The 24,928-nt window shown below is 43.2% G+C and overlaps 1 protein-coding gene across 4 annotated transcripts in view; it reads left to right on the plus strand.

Moving 5' to 3' along the window:
* Positions 1 to 24,928, plus strand: part of jph2 (junctophilin 2) — a 135,553-nt gene that overhangs the window by 60,657 nt on the left and 49,968 nt on the right. The window lies entirely within an intron of this gene.

Below are 24,928 nucleotides of genomic sequence, written 5' to 3' on the forward strand. Positions count from 1 at the left end.
CCACTAATTAGATTTGCAGGTGATTGGCACACTTGTCAGTGACCAAGAACAGCTGCTGCCACAGGCTCCTGATTGGCTCAGAGACAAGCTTATAGCTGCTATTTGCTGCAAGGAGACCTGTAGCCAACCCACATGACAGAGATAGCTCTGAGGGTAATCTGTGATATGGGGGGGAGTGTAGCGAGAGGGTGGTTGTGGAACAGAGCGAGGGCAGTCGAGGGAGAGGTGGCAGATGGGGAGAGATTACAGGGGAGCAGACAGATCGCAGCGTGGTGGGGTGGGGGGGGAGGTGGGAGGGCTGGTTGGTGTCAGGTTCGATCATGGCAAGAGGGCGTTGTGGGAGAAAGAGTTGAGCAGACAACTGCGGTCATTTTAACACAAAAAACTGGTTGGATTTGGGTCGGGTGGGAGGTTACAAAGATCAAAATCTGAAACGGGAACCAACCCGCCCGACCCCACTCATTTCCTGCTTTAAGAGGGGCGATCATCAATCCGCTCGCAGGAGGCAGGTCAGTGGTTGAAACCTTTTCAAGAAGGCCCAGTGCCTTCATTTTAACAGCGTTTTTATTTTTAACCCCATGCTGGCCAGATTTCCCAGGCCTCAGGAAACCAGGTGGGTAAAAGAAGGTGAGGAGGGTGGGATCTATAAGGTAAGTGTCTTTTTACAGCAATGCTTGTTGACCATGAGGAGCAGGAGAGTTTCCCCAGGCCCAAGCTACCCTATAAACCCTTTGTAATCTGTCTGCTCAACTTTTTCTCCCACATCCCCTCCACCATAATCGGACCCGACACCAACCAGCCCCCCTGCTTCCGCCCCCCCAACCCCCCACGCTGCGATCTGTCTACTCCCCTGTAATCTCTTCCCACCAGCCATCTCTCCCTCGACTACCCTCTCTCTGCTCCATGACCACCCTCTCTCTTCCCCCTGCCACCCACATCACAGATTACCCTCTCGCGTCACTGCCCCGCCCACGACCACAATCGCCCTTCTCCTACATGATCTAGGCCCTACAATCTTCAGCTGCTTCATCAATGTCCTTCCCTCCAACATTAGGTCCGAAGTGGGAATGTTCGTTGATGATTTCACATTGTTCAATACCATTAACAACTCCCCAGATATTGAAACTGGTCTGTGTCCACATGCAGAAAGACCTGGATAACATTCAGGCTTGGGCTAATAAGTGGCAAGTGTCGTTTGGGCTCCCACCTGCCAATAATGAGGCATATTAATTTTGTCATATGAGCATTGGTTTTAAACTGCTGCTGGGAAGAAGAGAAGGCTTATCACAAGGGCTGCCAGACACTTAGCTGAAAAACATTTGCAAACTAACAGACAGTGCTTGTGGAGAAAAAAGGACCATTCCCTGACACATTCAACATTGAATTCTTTGGATTTTGATCACCAGACATTGAAGATGTAAGGAAGAGCATTCCAGAGACTGAAATGGTGACACAATCCATAAAAGCCAGGACTGGTTAAACCAGCTGGTCACATGACTAACTGGCTGGTCCAGGGTTTTTGAACTAGCCACAGAATTTTTTTAACTCAAAGATTGTTTGCTCCTGGAGTGAGAAGACCTCTCCTGTCTGCTCCCATCTCTTTCTCACAAGCCTCTGGACCCACTGAGGACACAGGAACCGCAAGAGAGAAAAGATTCCTACATCGAACAAAGTTTAAGAAGAATACTAGGCCCCAATGAAAAGCAAGACCTACCTACAATCAAGGACTCCACAGCGAGCTTCAAGAACAGTAACCAAAACTAACTTCAGATATTGCCTCAAACTTTTCCACTTTATTTCTTCTGCTCTTTTTTTTGTCTCTGTCTGCATGTGTGTATCACGTATGCATGCTAGTGTGTGCACGTCGGGTATCTGTAGGCGTTAACCAAATTAGGGTTTAAGTTTAATAAAGTTCAACCTTTTTTCTTTAAACCTAAGGAAACCTGTTTGTCTAGTTTCTTTGCCTTATGATTGGAAGTTCGTGAACAAGGATTCACTAAGGGGAGCCAAAAAAAACGGTCTGGTTAAAATTGAACCCCGTTACGGTAAGGCGCGGTGAAGGCTGAGGGAACCCTCGACCCCTTTCTCACCTGGTTGTAACACAAGTAACATTTCCGCCAAACAAATGCCAGGCAATGACCATCTCCAACAAGAAAGAATCTAAGCATCTCCCCTTGACATTGAATTCTTTCATGGGATGTGGGCATCACTGGCAAGGCTAGCATTTGTTGTCTATCCCTAACTGACCTTGTCAACTGAGTGGCTTGCTAAGCCATTTCAGAGGGCAGTTAAGAGTCAACCACATTGCTGTGGGTCTGAAGTCGCATGTAGGCCAGACCAGATTTCCTTCCCTGAAGTGAACCAGATGGGTTTTTATGACAATAGATGATAGTTTCCTGGCACCATTTCTGAGACTACTTTCAGTTCCAGATTTTTATTAATTAAATTTATTAATTGAATTTAAATTCCACCAGCTGCCATGGTGGGATTTGAACCCGTGCCCCAGGGCATTAACCTGGACCTCTGGATTATTAGTCCAGTGACATTACCACTACGCCACCATCTCCCCCTAATTCAATGCCATTAACATTGCTGAATCCCCAACATCAACATCCTGGGAGTTACCATTGACCAGAAACTTTACTGGACCAGCCACATAAATACTGTGGCTACAAGAGCAGGTCAGAGACTGGGGAATTCTGCAGTGAGTAACTTGCTTGCTGATTCCCCAAAGCCTGTAAGTCAGGAGTGTGATGGAATACTTTCCACATGCCTGGATGAGTGCAGCTCCAACAACACTCTGATCTCAACACCATCCATGACAAAGTGGCCTGCATGACTGGCATCCAATTTATCATCATTTAACCATTCACTCCCTCACTACCAGTGCACAGTGACAGCAGTGTGTATCATTTACAAGATGCACTGCAGCAACTCGCCAAGGCTCCTTCTGCAGCACCTTGCAACCCATGACCTCTACCACCTGGAACAAAAAGGGCAGCAGACACATGGGAACAACACCACCTGTAAATTCCCCTGCAAGTCGCACATCACCCTGACGTGATCACTGTTCCTTCACTGTTGCTGGATCAAAATCCTGGAACTCCCTCCCCAACAGCACTGTGGGTGTACTGGACTGCAGCAATTCAAGAAGGCAGCTCATCACCACCTTCTCAAGGGCAAGTGGGGATGGGCAATAAATGCTGGCCTTGCCAGTGATGCCCACCTCCCATGAACGAATAAAAAATATTACCAGACCTCTTATCTTATTAAATCCATGTTGAGCTTAATGCTAATTCTGTAGCAGTCTATGGAAGTTTTTCCCTTCTGGCTGCTGACTTGAGGTTAGTTTCTAAATAAACATTATATAGAAAGAAAATGTTTCTCGGGCATGATTAGGGACAATGACATCATTGCATTATGGAACAAGTCTTTATTTACGGATCTGTTAAATGATATGCAGATTACTTTTCCAGGTCTACAGTGCCCTTTTTACAAAGCTTTGCTAATATACTGAAGCTTTGGTTACTAGCCAGTTTTTTTTTAAACTCCTGGCTCTGTTTATGCTTCCCTAGCCCATTCCCACGCTCTCTAGCTCCAAATCACAGACATTTAAGCTTTAAAATTGAAGCATAGCCTGCATCCAAAGCTTTAGAGTAGTCAAACATAAGTTTATCATCATGCTGATGAACATTAATGGCAACGGTCAAGAATCAGCGATACAGCAAGGAGGAGTCTGCTGCTTGACAGGGTTGCTACTTTCCCCACCACTGCCCACCCCCAACTTTCTCCATTTCCCTGTTTAAGTTGCCTACTGTTGCTTCTGAGGGTTCTGTCGGCACTGGTACCTCCAGTATTTCACTCAAGTACTTGCTCTTTAAGTGTGAACTGAGACATATGTCCATCAGCCATTTGACTCTAGAGGACATCATAGCTGAGCTCACCAGTCACTTAACACACATGGATTTTCCATCAAATGTCATTGGATAAAAGCAAAGAGGAGGAAGTATAGCTGAGTTTTCACTTTCCTGACCCCCAATGCTGTAGGTATTTTTAACAGCCCTGCTGCTGAAGATTGCTAACTTAATGTTCACTCAATACAGTTAGTTGAAGAGACCCTTAACTCTTTCATTGGTGCAAACCTCTTTTGGGTTTGAACGAATTATACTCCAGTTAGCCTATATTTCTGTTTGTAGCAAACTTAAAACAGATGAAATTTTAGTTTGACTATAAAAGTTGGTCAGTAATTTATAGGAGGGAAGCAAGATAAATTCAATTAACATCTACTGTAACAAAAGGGGGGAATTTTAACACCCCCTGTCTGATGAAAAGCAGTTAGAATTAAGTAGGTCAATAGCCCCCTGTTCTCACTGCATGGGGATTTTAATGCCACTGTTTTTGGTGGCAGATGAGGCACCTGCTAAATAGTGCAGGAGCCTCTTGTATGTATGTATGTATGTATGTATGTATGTATGTATGTAAATTGGATCCTGTTAGGTCAATAGGATCCTGATGGCCTTTTAATTGCGTTCAGAGCAGGAGGGGCCACCCTGTTTACTGAAAGGTGCCCTGAGCATTGAAGAGGCCTTGAAAGGTAAGTGTTAGTGGAGGAGCTGGAGTGCTTCTTCAAGCCCCAGAAGGAATGTCTTGGCTTCTGCTGCCTGTTTTCTCCCCCCTAACCTCCCACCTTCCCACCTGCGAAATCCTGACAAAACACTCTCCCTGCCACTTACCCTCCAGCCAGCGAGTGGCCTTTAGGTCACGCAATTTTAACAAGCTGCCCGCAGGTTAACTGTCTGTTTCAGGTGAGCAGCTGACCAAAGGGATGTGAATGAGGCTAAGGAGTTAAAATATTCAGGGTTTCAAATTGTTGGGGATTGTGGTCTGACGCTTGCCAAAACTTGCCAAGTATGGTGAAGTGAAATAGAGCAGACTGCCTCAAAGTCGAAGATTCGACATTGTAGGAAATTCAAGTTACAAAGACATTATCACTGTTGAGAGACACAGTAAAATACTGTGAAAATTCTCAAAGAAAAAAAAATTAAACTTTTAACTTTCAATTATATTCATACTTACACATTTAATGTGAAATGTTTGTAATTTCAAAAAGGTAACTAGCTGTGACACATTATGCGTTGTAATATTCACACTGTCCTTGATTGATGCAAACTGTTCTAAAAGCAAGAAATGCTGAAATACTCAGCAGGTCTGGCAGCATTGTGGAGAGAGAAGCAAAGTTAACGTTTCAGGTCAGTGACCCTTCATCAGAATTGGCAAATGTTAGAAATGGAATAGGTTTTAAGCAAATAAAGTGGGGGTGGGGTAAGAGATAACAAAAGGCAAGGTGTTGATAGAACAGAGGGTCACAGAGAATAACTGACCAGAAGGTCATGGAGCAAAGACAAACGGTATGTTAATGGTGTGCTGAAAGACAAAGCGTTAGTGCAGAGAGGGTGTTAATTGACAGAAAAATGAACAGCCTGGCCCAAAGCACAAACATGAAAAAAAACAGTGGGTAGGCACATGGTTAAAAAATGAACAATGAAACAAACTAAAATAGACAAAGAAAAAAAAACTAAATATAAAAAGGGGGGGCCCGTCATGTTCTCAAATTATTGAACTCAATGTTCAGTCCGGCAGGCTGTAGTGTGCCTAATCAGTAAATGAGATGCTGTTCCTCGACCTTGCATTGATGTTCATTGGAACACTGCAGCAATCCCAGAACAGATATGTGGGCATGAGAGCAGGGGGGTGTGTTGAAATGGCAAGCAACCGGAAGCTCGGGGTCATGCTTTCAGACTGAGCAGAGGTGTTCCGCAAAGCGGTTACCCAGTCTCTGTTTGGTCCCCCCAATGTAGAGGAGATCACATTGTGAGCAGCGAATACAGTATACTACATTGAAAGAAGTACAAGTAAATCGCTGTTTCACCTGAAAGGAGTGTTTGGGGCCTTAGATAGTAAGGAGAGAGATGGTAAAAGGGCAGGTGTTACACCTCCTGCGATTGCATGTGAAGGTGCCTTGGGAAGGGGACGAGGTGTTGGTTGTAATGGAGGAGTGGACTAGGGTGTCGCGGAGGGAATGATCCCTTTGGAATGCTGACGGGGAGGGGAGGGGAAGGGAAGATGCGTTTGGTAGTGGCATCACACTGGACGTGGCGGAAATGGCAGAGGATAATCCTTTGGATGTGGAGGCTGGTGGGGTGAAAAGTGATGCACACTGTTAACTGGCATATACACGAAAAGAATATAGCTATTCTAAAACTACACTTAACATCAGCTTTTGCTTGTGTTTTGCTGCATTATTCTTAATTGGGAACTGTTATTTGAATATTATACAGATGTCAACAGAGTAATTTAACTTAAAACAAGCTGAGGTTTTCTGGTTTCTATTTCAGTTTTCACAAAAACAATTCTGGATTTTTAAATTGTTAAATATATTCTTCATGTGATAGCTGACACAGTTGTGATCACAGTTGTGTGATTTTGAAAGTTATTGTAGTTAGATTGAAGAATTAGATTTATGAACTACCTATGGTTGGAATGGAATTAGTTCTTCTCAGTCAGAGAGGCAGCATGGGGAATTTAGAGTTGTTAGTCTATGCTAGCAAGATACTCCACAATAATTACAGAATGCAGAACTTCAGCAGGAGGAATAATGACTTGCAGATGCTAGGAGTGTGAATGAATTACACAGGTCCTGCTTTAGCTTGGTGAATTTCGATATGCCTGGAAAATATATTGTCATGCAAATACTTAAAATGTTCATATCCAGGTCCTTCATCTGCTATTTCAACTGAGGCACTAAACTGTTTAAAATTGTTTAAGCTTGGAGGTGAGTTGAGAGTGACTGTTCTTGACATCAAGGCAGCAGTTGACCGAGTATGGCTTTAAGGAGTCCGAGCAAAACTGGAGTCAATGGGAATCAGGGGGAAAACTCTCTGCTGGTTGGAGTCTTACCTAGCACAAAGGAAGATGGTTGTGGTTGTTGGAGGTAAATCATCTCAGTCCCAGGATATCACTGCAGGAGTTCCTCAGGGTAAATTTTTACAATTTATTTCAATGACTTAGATGAGGGGAGTGATGGCATGGTAGCTAAATTTGCAGCTGACGCAAAGATAGGTAGGAAAGTATGTTGTGAAGAGGACATCAGGAGGTTTCAGACCGATATAGATAGGTTGAGTGAGTGGGAAAAAATCTGTCAGGTGGAGTGTAATGTGGGAAAATGTGAAGTTGTTACCTTTGGCAGGAAGAATAAAAAAAGCAGAGTATTACTTAAATGGAGAATGACTGTAGAATTCTGGGGTGCAGAAGGATCTAGGTGTTCTAGTGCATGATTCACAAAAAGTTAGTATGCAGGTACAGCAAGTAACAAAGCTAATGGAATGCTATCCTTTATTATGAGAGGAATTGAAAGTAAAAGTAAAGATGTTATGCTTCAGTTATACAGGGCATTGGTGAGGCCACATCTTGAATACTGTGTGCAGTTTTGGTCTCCTTATTTAAGGAAGGATGTGAATGCGTTGGAGATGGTTCAGAGGAGGTTTACTAGATTGATACCTGGAATGAGCAGGTTGTCTTATGAGGAAAGGTTGGACAGGCTGGGCTTGTTTTCACTGGAGTTTAGAAGAGTAAGGGGAGAGCTGATTGAGGTATATAAGATCCTGAACTGTCTTGACGAGGTGGATGTGGAAAGGATGTTTCCTCTTGTGGGGGAGTCCAGATCTAGGGGGCACTGTTTTAAAATTAGGTTTTGCCCTTTTAGAACCGAGATGAAGAGAATTTTTTTCTCTCAGAGGGTTGTGTGACTTTGGAACTCTATGCCTCAGAAGGTGGTGGAGGCGGGGTCATTGAATATTTTTAAGGCGGAAGTAGATTGATTCTTGTTAGGCAAGGGAATCAAGGGTTACTGGGGGTAGATGAGAGCGTGGAATTCGAAACACAAACAGATCAGCCATGATCTTATTAATGGCAGAGCAGGTTCAAGTGGCCGAATGGCCTACTTCTGCTTCTTGTTCATATGTAGTGTCCGAGGCCCAACCATCTTCAGCTGCGTCATCAATGGCCTTTCCTCCATCATAAGGTCAGAAGTGGGGATGTTGGCTGATCCACATCTCCTCAGATACTGTTGGAGCCCATGTCCACATGCAGCAAGACCTGGACAACATCCAGGCTTGGGCTGATAAGTGGCAAGTAACATAAGTGCCACACAAGTGCCAGGCAATGACCATCTCAAACAAGAGAGAATCTAACCATCTCCCCTTGACATTCAATGGCATTACCATCGCTGAATCCCCTACTATCAACATCCTACGGGCTACCATTGACCAGAAACTGAACTGAACCAGCTACATAAATACTGTGGCTACAAGAGCAGGTCAGAGGCTGGGAATTCTGCAGCGAGTAACTCGCCTCCTGTCTCCCCAAAGCCTGTCCACCATCTACAAGGCACATGTCAGGAGTGTGATGGAATACTCTCTACTTGCCTGGATTGATGCAGCTCCAACAACACTGAAGATGCTCGACGCCATCCAGAACAAAGCAGCCCGCTTGATGGGCACCCGATCCACCACCTAAACATTCACTCCCTTCACCAGTGGCAGCAGTGTGTACCACCTACAAGATGCAGCAACTCAACAAGGCTCCTTTGACAGCACCTTCCAAACCCATGACTTCTACTACCTAGAAGGACAAGGGCAGCAGATGCATGGGAACACCACCTGCAAGTTCCCCTCCAAGTCACACACCATCCTGATTTGGAACTATATTGCCGTTCCTTCACTGTCGCTGGGTCAAAATTCTGGAACTCCCTAAAAGCACTGTGGGTGTACCTGCACCCCAGTGGTTCAAGAAGGCAGCTCACCACCACCTTCTCAAGGGCAATTAGGGATGGGCAATAAATGCTGGCCCAGCCAGCAACACCCACATCCCATGAACGAATAAAAAAAGGACATTATATATAATTTATCAAAGCTGCCTCGCATGCACCCTAAGTAATAACTACAGGTAGGAGAGATGCTTTGAGTACTGTTCTTCCCCAGGCATCCTATTTAAAGTCAATTTATATTCCACAACTCTAGTGGGGAAACAGCCCTTGAGTAGAGAGCAGATCTGAGATGGAACTAGTTCTTTAGCTGCAGTTCTTTGGTCTACAGTCTCTAAGTCCACTGGAAGCATGGAAATAGCCTTAGCATTACTAAGTTCCAAGAGACTATTCAAAAGCCAAAAGCATAGCAGAAGGCAGTGGTCATTGCCATATTCAAACTGGGCAAAGACTTGCAGGTTGATAGGTAAATTGGCCATTATAAATTGCCCCTAGTATAGGTAGGTGGTAGGGGAATATTGGGACAGGTGAGGATGTGGTAGGAATATAGGATTAGTGTAGGATTAGTATAAATAGACTCGGTGGGCTGAAGGGCCTGTTTCAGTAATGTATCTCTAAATCTAAATCTAAAATTCAGCCGATGACCCAGGAAGCTATAGACCAGCATCACTCCTGTGTACGACCTGTAAACTCCTGCAATGTATCATCCTTCGTGGAATCAGCCTTCTTATCGAGTCAGTGATCCTTGACGAACATGTGGAATTCCAGCCTAATCGTAGTTGCTGTGACCAAGTTTCTCCCTTGCAATGCACATCGAGGCTGTATTCCAGAAGAAATCCAAGATTGGTGCAGCTTTTGTAGACCTGTCACTGGCCTATGATATGCTTTGGATTAGAAGACTCATGCTGAAGCTTGCAGGATCATTCTTTGCCACAAAACACAATGCCTGCATGAAGGATGCTGAGTAATTGTCATCTACATGTCCATTGGGTGACACAGTCAGCTCCTCAACAATAGACTGTCACAAGGCTCAGAACTCACGCTGATACTCTTCAATGTCTACACCAGTGACATGTTGCCAATGAAGCCACACAGATTTGCATGTGTGGACGACCTTGCCCTGGCAATGCAAGCAGCCACCTTCAACAACATAGAGTCCATCTTGAACAGGTAGCTAAACAACGTGGAGAAATATTTCCGGAAATGGTAATTGAAGCTAAACAATGACAAAACAACAGTCGGTACATTCCATCTTTATAATGGGAATGCTAAGTGCATGCAAAATGTGACCTCCTTTGGCAATATAATGTGACATGACACCACTCTGACCTATCTTGGAGTGAGGCTGGACTGTACACTAATCTTCCGCAATCACCGAAAGTAGCAGCCAATGTGAAGGCGAGGCCAATCTGATCCAGTAACTGGCAAGAACAAGCCACAGAGCATCAATGTCAGTGCTTCAGACATCATTGAAGACCCTTGTGTACTCCGTAACTGAGTATTATGCATTGATATGCACCAGAAGTAGCTATACTCGACTTTTTGATGTCCTAATGAACACTGCAATGTGGTGTATCACTGGAACCCTCAAGTTGATCCCAACACCCTGGATGGCTGCGCTGGTGAACATCACTCCTCTCGCCATTTGCTGTGGTGCTGTAACCCTCCAGGAAGTCCAGTAAATCGAGGAAAATAAACATCTCCACCCAGAATCTCCACTAAGTCCCCCAACATTGCTTGAAATCACGTAAACCCATTTGGACCCACGTGCTTAATTATCTACAACGCAGAATGGAGTTTGCAAGAGTCACAAACAAATGGTTTGTGAAAGACACAATGCAGAAGATCCCTGGCTTTGATCTTCTGTGACCCTGGGCAACCCTAACCTGCGTCCACACAAACCATGGCAGATTCGGATGCTTGATGCACAAATAGAAAATTAAAAACTCTCCAGTGCATATCTCTGGTCACTCAGAACAAACCATGGAACATATAATGAATGACTCATTGCTCAATTCATAAATATAAAGGTGGCATCACAGTAATACATTTTATTGCTCTTGACACAATCCTATCAGGCTTAACAGCCTGAATGTAAAATTATAGTTTGTTTCTGTATGTCTACATCAGCCATAAGAAAGGAGACCATGTCAACAACACTGTTATGAAAACAGTCAGCAGAAATGTATTTATTTAAGTCTTAAGTTTATTTCTGTAAGTCAGTTAATAGTCTAATAAATAGAGGGGCGGAAGTGCACCTGTCTCATTTGATGCATATCCTGTTCCATGTGAGAATTCCAGGACATTTCAAGACCTGGACAACCACATGTGCAGAATGTATCATTATCTGGAGGAGCTGGACCTCTAGGTTTTGGAGCTTGAGCAGCAACTTGCATTACTGCGGTGCACCCACGAGGCTGGGAACTACATGAATAGCATTTCTCTGGATGTGGTCACCCACCTCCTTGAGGGTGTGCAGGCAGAGAGGGACTGCCAGGCAGTCGAGGACCAGGCAGGTAGTCCAGGAGTCCCCGGAGTGCATCTCTGGATTACTCTAGGGGCCACATGCTAGTGAGTATAGAAATAGGATAGAAGAGATGAATGTGTGGCAGAAGGAATGGTTCAGGAGGGAAAGCTTTAGATTCCTGCAACATTGGGACCAGTCCTGGGAGAGGTGGGACCTATATAGGCCAGACTGGTTGCGCCACAAAAGAGCTGGGTAAAAATGTACTTGTGAGGTCGTTTGCTAATGCTGTTGGGGAGGGTTTCAACTAACGTAACAGGGGGAAAGGAACCAGGCAACACAGTGGCACAGTGGTTAGCACCGCAGCCTCGCAGCGGGTTCGATTCTGGGTACTGCCTGTGCAAGTTCTCCCTGTGGCCATGTGGGTTTTCTCCCACAGCCAAAGACTTGCAGGTTGATAGAAAAATTGGCCATTATAAATTGCCCCTAGTATAGATAGGTGGTAGGGGAATTGAGAGAAGGTGCGGATGGGGTAGGAATATGGGATTAATGTAGGATTAGTATAAATGGGTGGTTGATGGTCGACACAGACTCGGTGGGCCGAAGGGCCTGTTTCAGTGCTGTATCTCTAAATAAATGTAGCATTGGAGGGAAAAAACAAGGTGCGCAAAGAATTAGGAAAGACAGATGTCACTCAAGTAAGAAATAGTAAGGTATTAGATGGGTCCTAGTAAGAAGGAATGCAAAAAGGTCTAAATTATGTTTACAGTGCATGTGTGTGAACGCAAGGAGTGTGGTAAATAAGGTTGGCGAGATGCAGGTGCAGATAGCCAAATGGAAATAGATGTGGTGATAATGGCGATCTGGCTCAAAAAAGACAGGACTGGGTACTAAATATTCCTGTATACAAGGTGTTCATGGAAGATAGGGAATGAAAGAAAGGAGGTATTATTGATTAAGGAGAATATTACAGTGTTGAAGAAAGAGAATCTCCTTAAGAGGCCAAGGACAGCATCTATTTCATTAGAGCTAAGAAACAATGCAGTTACTGGGTGTATTCTATCTAACACCAACTAGTGGTAAAGATACAGAAGAACAGATTTGTAAGGAAATTAGAGAGGTGCAAAAACTATAGAGTAATTAATTATAATAGGGGACTTTAATTATCCTGATCTAGATCGTAATAGTGTAAAGGGCAACCAGGTAGAGGTAAATTGGAATCAAAGATTGGCAGACAAAACTGTAACAGAACAATGGGCTGCCTTTAAAGAGGGGATAGTTCAGGTACAGTCGAAGTACATTCCCACAAGGGGAAAGGTAGAAATAACAAAGCCAGAGCTCACTGGATGATGAGAAAAAAGGTACATTTGCCTGATGTCAGGTTGATAAAAAGTGAGAACCAGGCTGAATATAGAAAGTTTGGGGGTGGGTGGGGGGGTCGGGTGGGGAGGTTAAAAAAGAAATGAGAAACAAAGAGAGAGTAAGAGAACAGACTGGCAGCTAACATAAAAGGAATCCAAAAGTCTTCTATAGGCATATAAATAGTAAAATGGTAGTAAAAGGAGAGGTAGGGCTGATTTGGGACCACAAAGGGGATTTACACATGGAGGCAGAGGGCATGACTGAGGTACTAAATGAATACTTTGGCAGCATCTTTTTCCTTGTAAAGATGGATGCAATGTCACAGTGAAAGAATAGGTAGTTGAAACACTGCACGGGCTAAAAATTGATAGAGTACATATTAGAAAGGCTGGCTGTACTCAAAGTGGCTAAGTCACTGGGACTGGATCAGATGCATCTGAGGATACTGAGAGAAGTAAGGGTGAAAATTGCGGGGACTCTGGCCATAATCTTCCAAACCTCCATAGATACAGGGGTGGTGCCAGAGGACTGGAGAATTGCAAATGTTGTACCCTTGTTCAGAAAAGGGTGTAAGGATAAGCCCAGCAACCACAGATCAGTTAGTTTAACCTTGGTGGTGGGAAATCTTTTAGAAACGATAATTTGGGACAAAATTAACAGTCGCTTGGATGATTGTGGATTAATTAAGGAAAGCTGGCATGAATTTGTTCAAGACAAATTGTGTTTAACTTGCTTGATTTTTTTGATGGATAACTGCAAGGGTTGATGAGGGTAATGTGGTTGATGAGGTGTACATGGACTTCCAAAAGGCATTTTCTAAAATGTCACATAACTGGCTTGTCAGCAAAGTTAAAGCCCGTTAAATAAAAGGGACAGTGGCAGCATGGATATGAAGTTGCCTGAGTGACAGGAAACGGAGAGTAGTGGTGAACTGTTGTTTTTTTGGACTGGAGAAAGTGGTGTTCCCCAGGGGTCAGAATTGGGACCACTACTTCTCTTGGTTTGTAGTAATGACCTAGACTTGGGTATACAGGGCACAATTTCAAAATTTGCTGGTGACACAAAACGAGAAAGTATTGCGAACTGCGAGGAGTTTAGTGATGGACTTCGAGGACATAAACAGGCTGGTGAATGGGCGGACACATGGCAGATGCAATTTGTTACAGAGAAGTGATACATTTTGGTAGGAGAAATGAGGAGACCAACATAAAATAAAGGATACAAGTCTAAAAGGTGTGCAAGAGTAAAGTGACCTGGGAGTATATGTGTACAATCATTGTAGGTGGCAGGGTAGGTAGAGAAAGCATAATAAGGCATACAAGATCCTGGGCTTTATAAATAAAGGCATAAATTACAAAAGCAAGGAAGTTATAGTGAACCTTTATAAAAACACTGGTTTGGGCTGATCTGAAGGATTGTGTCCATGCTTAGGAAGGATGTGAAGGCATTATAGAGGGTGCAGAAAAGATTTATGAGAATTGTTCCAGGAATGAGGACTTCATTTACGTGGATAGATTGGAAAAGCTGGGGCTGTTCTCCTTAGAGAAGAGGAGGTTAGGAGATTTGATAAAGGTGTTCAAAATTATGAGGAGTCTGGACAGAGTAGGTAGGGCAGAACTCTTTCCATTGGCGGAAGGATGGAGAACTAGAGGACACTGATTTAAGGTGACTGGCAAAAGAACCAAAGGTGACATGAGGAAAAATTTCTTTATGCTTTGAGTGAGATGTAGGATCTGGAATGCACTGCCTGAGAGTGTGGTGAAGGCATATTCAATTGTGGCTTTCAAAAGGGAGTTGGATAAATTATGGAGTAGAAAAAACATTGTAGGGGTTTGGGGAAAAGGCTGGGGAGTGGGACCAGCTGAGTTCCTCTTGCAGAGAGCCAGCACAGACACAATGGGTCAAATGGCCTACTTCTTTGCTCTAGCCATCCTGTCTAATAGAAAAAGATGAGATAATTACAGTTCTCATTAATTCTTAAAAGGAGTAGATATGATATTGTTCAGTAAGTTGCCACACAAGTTGTTTAAACTTCTCCCACTTTAAGAAATATTACTGCATTTGGCATGGTTGAAGTGTGACCCATTACAAATCAAATAGTGTTTGTGGGTACTAGTATAATTTCAATTCTAATTTTTAGTCAACCCCAGAAAATTTCAGTGAACTGTCTGGCGGTTTCACATTAATACAATTTGGCATGTATTATTGCGGTCCAAGTTTTGCAGTGGATGTTCTGGGTTGTACAACTCAAGATCATGTTTGCATTGTCTTTAGCCGGCTCTGAAACTTTGATCACTCCCAAATCTTGCTCCTTCTCTGTTACCTTAATTAGCACCTGTTCATGTTCCATGCTATGCCTATGTGTATAACTGCATAGTTATCTACTTTGAAGAGTATTTGCCAGTCTTCAGCTCACTTTCCCCAATCTATCCACATTTAGTTGCAATCTGTTTTCCTCTTCTAGATTACTGACTGTGCCATTGGTTTTCCTCCAGATTGCTAATAAGCAGAAGAGGACCCAGCACCGAAACCTGGGGCACCACACTTGTGACCAGACCCTATTGGGAAGCTATTCCATTTAAAATAATTCCTTGTACATGGTCCCTTGGCTATTTCTTTTATCCACACTTCCCATTTCATTCCCCAGACAGTAAGTTGCAATTTTTCTTGCAACCATAACAATAAACAGAAAACTTTATCAGAATTAATTTAATATACTTAAGGTGATTAAAAGCTGTTGCTTAAAACTGAATTCTGAAATCAACTTCTGATGGTATTATCTTTATAATTGACACTGAACTCTGCTGAATCTACTTGTGGGAGGAAGCCACAAATCATTTGGTTTTGCACTTAAGATACTCATTAATTTTGATAACTGTTGACAGACCGTTGTTGTTTTCTGCGTGCTAAGTGTTGTTTCAACAACCTGACATTGCATTCCATGCTATAGTTACTTAATAAGATGTTAGCTTTGGCTCAGTGTAGCACACTCGCCTCTGAGTCAGAAGGTTGAGAGTTCAAATCCCACATCAGAGACCATAAGAGCTCATTATCTAGCCTGACACCAATGTATCACTGAAAGAGTGCTGCACTGTTGAAGGTGTCATTATTCAGATGATATGTTAAAGTGAGGCCCTGTCTGCCCTATCAGTTGCACATAAAGGATCCCATGGCACTATTCAAAGAGCAGGACATTTACTCTTGTGTTGTTGCCAGTATTTATCTCTCAGTCCAAATCTGAGTCCCTCATTCAGTATGTTTACTAGTTAGCATGCCCAACTCGGTTAACAATTTCTTATCATGCTATATGCTCACTGGAGAATTATATGGAATGTCCATTTTATTCTTATACCATTTATAAAGGTGAAAAATGTGTCTTATTGTCTGGGGAATGAAATGGGAAGTGTGTATTTTACTTGATCAGTTTTATTTATGTGTGAAATAAAATACAAAAGCCATAAGACACATTTGATTTGATAGGAGTGTTCAAAATCATGAATGGTTTTGATAGAGTAAGTAAGGAGAGCCTGTTTCTGGTGGCAGAAGGGTAAGAGGACAAAGATTGAAAACTATTAGCAAAAGAATCAGAAGCAACATGAAAAAATATTTTATGCAGCGAATTACTGTGATGTGGAATGCACTGCCTGAAAGGGAGGTGGAAGGAGATTCAATAGTAACTTTCCAAAGGGAGTTGGCTAAATACCTGAAGGGAAAAATATTTACAGGGCTATGAGGAAAGAGCAGGGGAGTGGGATTTATTGGATAGCTTTACCAAAGAGGCACTATGGCTGAATGGCCTCCTGTACTGTATCATTCTATGGTTCTATGGCTCAATAACGTAATTAAACATTTTTAAAAAAGCAGTAAAACTAAATCGGTTACTAGGGATTAATATATCCTTTTGAGACGAAGAGAAAAAGTCTTGGTGCTCAACAACTTCTATCTTTTATAAATATTGATATTTGAATGAAACAGGGTTGTTTTTTAGTAGTCCTTCAAGATGAGATCGGATGATTTGAGTTCAAGTTCCCCCACTGAATTTAGATGCTTTTGCCAGAACTGAAATTAGCTATCGATGCTGTGGTCTATGCCATCATATTCTTTTAAAGTAAACAAACAAATTGAGTTTAACAGAGTTTTTACATTTTGAGGTGTGTTAACATATGGAAACAGATTAAATGGATTTTCCCAATAGCTCACTATTTTCAGAAGGGTCAACCAGATCACTGGCTGTTAATTGGCATTTATTAACATTTCATATAAGCTGTACCATTAAAGAAAGAAACTTTAAATTAGTGTTTCTGAACATTGGCATTTCCTACCTCTATGGTCCTTCATTTTAAATCTTGGTGAGACAGAATAGATTTGATTTTCATTCTAGCTAATTTAAAAAATGTATGAAATAAAAATGGAAATGTCCCTATTTGTCACCCAGAGCTATTTGTTTGTATCTCAGCGATCAGTTTTAGTGTAGTATAACTAAAGATCTAGAAACAGCTTCTCACCCATTCCTCAACTAAAGGAAAGGAGAGAAAATATAAAAATAACTCTGTTGGGGAGTGCCATTCTCAAAAAATAAATGAAACTTTTTATTAATGGGAAAAAATGCTAGATCAATTTGCTATGTTTTCTGGCTATTAAATGTAATTGTTTTCCCTTGATTTTCTTTGAAAGTAATTTTCTGACTTCACAGGAGAAAAATTGGATTAGTCCTGATATTGGACGTGGGAGTCGCGCAGCACAAATACCCCACACCCAGTCCCATGAGACATGTGTCATGCTGCCTGCTTATCAACATGGTCGCAGTGTGCAGCCAGTGCAAAACGTGTTGCTGACTGACCAAGTCATGTTGCAGTCCAAGAGGTACTGCAAATATAACCTGCATTACTGAAGCAGACTTTTTCCTAATAGGCCTTTAAACTCTTCTGACGACCTTGTCAAAATCCAGCACCACCCTCTTGTAAATCCAAAACGTTTGCAAAACTTCTCCAATAACACTGAACACAGTATTACCACTAACTCTGAACAGAAAAGGAACTTAAAAGCACCTTTCCTAAAGAGGTCAGATGAAAGGCCATTGACCTGAAATATTTGGCTGAATATTACAGACCCGCCGACATCGGGGGTCGCGGTGGGGAGGCTGGAAAATGCCTCCGGGAGAGGACCGCCATGCACCCCGACGCCAGGAGGGGCCGGCCCGATATTGCTGGTGGCAGCGAGGCCTCGTGGCAGCCCCCCACACTCGGTGATGGGAACGCCATTTAAATATTTAAATAAATTAAAATCAATGAATTAATTACACTTACGTTCCCGCCGTCTGTCCCAGTGCGATCTTTGTGCCGCTGGCCAACACTCCCGCACCTTCGGATCCCCGTCTGGGGAACCGAGGCGGAGCACTGGTGGAAGGGGGGGTTTGAGGTAAGTTTCTCAGTGTGGGAGGGGGTGGAGTGGGGCCAAAGTCATGTCATATTGGTGTAGGGGATGGTGGGAAGTGTTATAGTTTAAAGTTTATGCACTATTTTTTTTTGGGGGGGGTGCAAGGTCACGTGGGCAAGGTACGTGTTTTGGGGGAGAGAGGGCAAGTAATTAAATATGTGGTTATTAGGGGGGTTGGAGGGGAGCAAAATAAATGTTTTTTAAATTTTTCATTCAATGTCTCTTTAAATATTTTAATTGAACTGTGTAGTTAAATGTATGTTCAGCTGGGAATGATTAACAGTTTTTAAGTTTCAGGCTTCTGTAGCCCCAGCACCAGACAGGGAGCTGAATTTCATTGCCCTTGTTCTCAATGGCAGCATCAACTGTATATGCACCTCGTGCTGGGTATTCAGGCCCATTCTGCACACAATCTTCTGGCCATTAATTCAAAATGTGCATCTAATTTTCCCATGTATGTTACTGAGAGGTGAGGTTCCCTGTTAACAATGCGCAGGCAGGAAATGATACCTAATGAATATTTCTGTTATTTTAAGGAGCACTAAGTGGAATTAGACTTCAGATCTCCAGCATTTCATTGATAAATCTTTGGGGGAAAGGTTTAATATTTACTTTCAGCAATTTTTCAATTTGCACCAAATTCATGCTTGTCATTTTTCTTTCATTGGAAAAAATATCAAAATCGTACGAAATTACCATTAATCAACCAATGTCAGTCAACAGCTTGTTTACTTGTTAGCCCCACAGCAGTTTATCTAGTTGTGGTAAAGCAAAGCTGTTCCACCATAGTTCATCCCAAAAGAAATTGACAATACTTAACTTGAAATGCCTTTAATATGATAGAAGGCAATATCTATCATCTGGGAGGTACAGTTTTTGTGAAGCCAGAATCTGCTCAGTTAAATTCCTAACACGTTTCCTCCCCTCATCCACACAATAGAGAAAATTGTAATTTAAACATATATTCCCCTGGGACCTACACTGCCATCAGTGAACAATAGGTTTAAACTAACTAATTAGTATGGGTCCTGCAGACACAGACACAGCGGCCAACATCCCCAGCTTATACACACTACTGAGTCAGCGGCGCTTGAGATGGCTTGGCCATGTGAGCCGCATGGAAGATGGCAGGATCCCCAAAGATACATTGTACAGCGAGCTCGCCACTGGTATCAGACCCACCGGCCGTCCATGTCTCCGCTTTAAAGACGTCTGCAAACGCGACATGAAGTCCTGTGACATTGATCACAAGTCGTGGGAGTCAGTTGCCAGCGTTCGCCAGAGCTGGCGGGCATCCATAAAGGTGGGGCTAAAGTGTGGCGAGTCGAAGAGACTTAGCAGTTGGCAGGAAAAAAGACAGAGGCGCAAGGGGAGAGCCAACTGTGTAACAGCCCCGACAAACAAATTTTTCTGCAGCACCTGTTGAAGAGCCTGTCACTCTAGAATTGGCCTTTATAGCCACTCCAGGCGCTGCTTCACACACCACTGACCTCCTCCAGGCGCTTACCCATTGTCTCTCGAGATAAGGAGGCCAAAGAATGCAGACACAGCTAACACAAGGGCAGGACCAATTGTTTTTCCATGTCAGAATGTCACCATACCAATGCTACTTAACCTGTAGAATATTAGGCTTTTGTTTATTCCTATTGCCTATATTCCTATTTCCCAACCTATTTCTGAAGAAGGGATTTTCCTCCACACAAGATCAGGGGGCAGGTTGTTCAACCTTGCCCGTCTAAGAGCGAAGTCCAAAGTACAGAAAGTCCTCATCAGGGAACTCCTCTTTGCTGACGATGCTGCTTTAACATCTCATACTGAAGAGTGCCTGCAGAGTCTCATCGACAGGATTGCAGCTGCCTGCAATGAATTTGGCCTAACCATCAGCCTCAAGAAAACGAACATCATGGGGCACGACGTCAGAAATGCTCCATCCATCAATATTGGCGACCACGCTCTGGAAGTGGTTCAAGAGTTCACCTACCTAAGCTCAACTATCACCAGTAACCTGTCTCTAGATGCAGAAATCAACAAGCGCATGGGAAAGGCTTCCACTGCTATGTCCAGACTGGCCAAGAGAGTGTGGGAAAATGGCGCACTGACACGGAACACAAAAGTCCGAGTGTATCAAGCCTGTGTCCTCAGTACCTTACTCTATGGCAGCGAGGCCTGGACATCGTATGTCAGCCAAGAGCGACGTCTCAATTCATTCCATCTTCGCTGCCTCCGGAGAATCCTTGCATCAGGTGGCAGGACCGTATCTCTAACACAGAAGTCCTCGAGGATGCCAACATCCCCAGCTTATACACAGTATTGAGTCAGTGGCGCTTGAGATGGCTTGGCCATGTGAGCCGCATGGAAGATGGCAGGATCCCCAAAGACAAATTGTACAGCGAGTCGCCACTGGTATCAGACCCACCGGCCGTCCATGTCTCCGCTTTAAAGACGTCTGCAAACGCGACATGAAGTCTTGTGACATTGATCACAAGTCGTGGGAGTCAGTTGCCAGCATTCGCCAGAGCTGGCGGGCAACCATAAAGGCGGAGCTAAAGTGTGGCGAGTCGAAGAGACTTAGCAGTTGGCAGGAAAAAAGACAAAAGCGCAAGGGGAGAGTCAACTGTGTAACAGCCCCGACAAACAAATTTTTCTGCAGCACCTGTGGAAGAGCCTGTCACTCCAGAATTGGCCTTTATAGCCACTCCAGGCGCTGCTCCACATACCACTGACCTCCTCCAGGCGCTTACCCATTGTCTCTCGAGGTAAGGAGGCCAAAGAAAGAAATTTCCCAACTCATTGTAATTTAACAGGTAGATTTCTATTTCATAGAATCATAGCAATTTACAGCACAGAAGGATGCCATTTAGCCCACCATGTCTGCACCAGCCAAAAAAGAGCTATCCAGCCTAATCTTACTTTTCAGATCTTGGTTTATAGGCTTGTAGGTTGCAGCACTTTCAAATGCAAGACCCAGTATTGTTTAAATATGATGACGGTTTCTGCCTCTACCGCCCTTTCAGGCAGTGAGTTCCAGACCCCTACCACACTCTAGGTGAAAAACTTTCTCCTCAACTCCCCTCTCATCCTTCTACCAATTACTTTAAATCTGTGTCCCCATGGTTATTGACCTCTCTGCTAAGGAAAATAGGTCCTTCCTATCCATTCTATTTGGCCCCCCCATAATTGTGTACAACCTTAATTAAATCGCCCCTCAGCCTCTCCTGTTCCAAAGAAATCAAATCCAGCCTATCCAATCTTTCCTCATAGCTAAAATTCTGCAGTTTTGGCAACAGCCTCGTAAATCTCCTCTAACCGCTGTTGTGCAATATATTCTTCCTGTAACGTGGTGACCAGAACTGTACGTAGTATTCTAGCTGCGGCCTATTTAGTGTTTTGTACAGTTCTAGCATAACCTGCCTGTTCTTCTACTCTATGCCTTGGCTAATAAAGGAAAGTATCCCATATGTTTCCTTAACCACCTTTTATCTACCTGTCCTGCTACAAGGACATGCACACCAGTGCCCCTCTGTTCCTGTACACTTCTAAAATTCTTACCATTTATTGTCTATTCCCTTGTCCTAGGCTGCCCTCCCCAAAGGCATTCCTTCCTTGAGGTGGTTAGATTCTTGAGAAGCAAGGGGATGGAAGCTTATTGGGGGTAGGTGGAAATGTGGAGTAATCAGTTCAGCCATGAACTTACTGAATGGCAGAGCAGGTTCGAAGGGCCGAGTGGCCTACTCCTGCTCCTAATTTGTATATTTGTATGTTCACACTTCTCTGGATTGAATTTCATTTGCCACTTTTCTGCCAGCCTGACCAGTCCATTGGTATCTTCCTGCCGTCTTCCTCACTATCAACCACACAACTAATTTATGTATCCTCTTCAGACTTCTGAATCATGTCCCTTCATTTAAGTCTAAATCTAACCCCATTGATATATACCGCAAACAGCAAGGGATCTGATACTGAGCCCTGTGGAACCCTACTGGAAACAGCCTTCCATTCACAGAAACACCCATTGACCATTGCCCTTCGTTTGCTGCCACTTAGCATTTTGGATCCAAATTTCTCTTGGATTCCATTGGCTTTTACTTTTCTGACCACTCTGCCATGAAGAACCTTGTCAAAAGCCTTGCTATAATACACGTAGACTACTTCAAATACACTAACTTCATTGACCCTCCTTGCTACCTCCTCAAAACATTCAGTCAGGTTAGTCAGACATGACCTTCTCTTAACAAATTCATGCTGACTGTCCTTGATTAAATTATGCCTTTTGAAGTGATGATTTATATTGTGTCTCAAATTTTTTTTCCAATAATTTGCCCACCACTGAGGTTAGGCTGACTGGCCCACAATTATTTGGTCTATCCCTTTTTCCCTATTTAAACAACAGTATAACATTAGCAGTCCCCCAGTCTTCCAGCACCATGCCTGTAGCCAGAGAGGATTAGAAAGTGCTTTCGCTATTTCCTCCCCTGCTTCTCTTAGCAGCCTGGCAATTTATTTACTTTACAAAGATGCTAAACCCACATAATATTTCCTCTCTCGCTATGGCTGGAATTTAACGGTTCCCCCCCCCCCCCCCCCCACGCACCCCCGAGTGGGCTGGGAGGGGGAGGGCATGAAATTGAATAGGATGATGGGTGTGCCGTGCCCATCGCCTGCCTGCCTCTGGTATCTTAGCAGTGGGGGAGGTGGCAGGCGGCTCGCCTGCCCTGAGGCCAATAGAGGTCCTTAAGTGGCCAATTAATGACCACATAAGGGCATCTTCCCACCACCGCTGTGCCCCATGAAGGGCACCTCCAGGCGCCTCCACTTGAAGGCTCCCCCCTGCCCTCTCCATCGACACCCCCCACCCCCTGCTGGTGCCTGGCCGATTGGCCCCAGCGAGCCCCGACCCCACTTACCTGTTCCAAGGTTGGCATCCATTGTGGCTGTTCTTGCTGGATACAGTTCCAGCAGTGGCCACTGATCCTGGTGGTGCTGCTGCGACCGAAGAGCTGCCAGCTCTCTGATTGGCCAGCAGCTCTTGGAGGCGCAGCATCCTGCCTCAGAGGGGTGGAAGCCACGACTACAGGCAACTAATTGCCTGAGCCACGCAAAGTAGTAGCGTGGCGTCCAGGGCTAGTGGAGGTGGGATCGCCCGGGTTTCAAGCCAGTGGATGGGGCCACCGCCTCATCATGAAATTCCAGCTCATGTTTATCTAATCCAATATTTCATACTCCTCCTTAACTACAATGCATCATCACTCTCTTTTATGAAGACAGACACAAAGTATTCGTTAAGAACCATGCCCACATCTTCCATCTCCACACACAAGTTACCTTTTTGGTCTTTAACCGACCCTATTCTTTCCTTAGTTAACCTTTTGTTCTTCATGTATTCATAAAACGTATTTGGGGTAACCTTGATTTTACTTGCCAATATTTTTTCATTCACCGTACCCATAATAATATATAGGGAGACTCTGGATCATGTCTATCTAGTGGGTAGGCACAATATTATGACGTGGTGACTCAGATCAACAACTTGTACCTTCTATATCTTGATAATTTATGTGAAATTTTCGTGAAATTACTTCAGAATTATCGGCTGGATTGGTGTACCAATAAAGTTTGAAGCTTTCATTATGTTCTGAAAATAATTTTAATTCCTTGTATATGACCTAGAGCCTAGAGGTGTGTAAATACTTATATGATGATAGGTGCTAATGCAGGATTAACTTGTTTCATAAGGGCTTTTTTAGTCATCACCATTTTGTAGAATATCTGGTCAAAGACTGTCAAATGTAATCAGTTTAAAAAAAGACAGCATATTAATACCTATGAAGGCTTACAATATACAGAGGTGAAAAATCAGGTTAATGTTAATTGAAGCATAGCATGTTTTTTTTTACCAAATATCCACTGTATTGATTTTTAAAAGGTTTTTATTTAGGCTATATCTCGTTTACTTTGTTCCCTCTGAAATATTACATCTAATCCCTATATATGAACTAGTGAAAGCCTGGTAGAGTGGTGAATCCGGACGTCTGCTAAGCCTGGGTTTTGAACTCCAGCTCATCGAACGGACATCCAATGCTGTCTTCTTCAACTCTACAGCTAGAGCTACAGAATGCAAAAAAAGTTAATATCACAAGCTGTTTAAACACTTAGAAGGATAAAACTATGCACAAGAAAATAAGGCAAGCTTCTGTTCATGAGTGTAACTGAACCAAGAATGAATAAAGAATAATTAAAGTGATGGTGACCTCTAAGTGTGATATATATGTATCCTTTAGTGATTTTTAAAATAGTTCAATGGGGAAAAACATTGGAAGTTTTGCTATATACATGAAGCGTTATTAAACATCAGGCTAGTTCACCATACTGACTTATTGAAAGATAGCTGCCAGCAGTCATTTTAACTTAGGGCCATACAATATTTTTTATAACATAAACAAAATGTATTTTACCATGGTTTCCCAGTTGACTGTGCCTAGAAATATGATATTTATTTGGACCTACAATTGCTCACATGATAAATTCCTGATTTTTGGCCCCAAGTCATCAATGAGAAGGAAAATCAACAGTGAGTAAGCTGCCTATTCCAGAGTGGAAGAGAGTAAATAAAAACAGTCCTTCTCCCATGGCAAAACTTACAGTGAAATCATGGAGATTGATGATAATGGTGCGTTTTGGGGACTAGCATTTCATAAATGGTGTCAACTTTTACAATTCCTTAAGACTTTTAGGTGAGGTGGCATCCTCTTAGTGATTATTGAAAATGGCACAGATTTAAGTTAAGAATCAAACTTTATATTGATTTAAATTATATTTTGTGCTTTAAATCTCAGCTTCTAAGCACC

The sequence above is a fragment of the Heterodontus francisci genome, chromosome 16, assembly GCF_036365525.1.
Source record: "Heterodontus francisci isolate sHetFra1 chromosome 16, sHetFra1.hap1, whole genome shotgun sequence".
Taxonomy (NCBI): Eukaryota; Metazoa; Chordata; class Chondrichthyes; order Heterodontiformes; family Heterodontidae; genus Heterodontus; species Heterodontus francisci.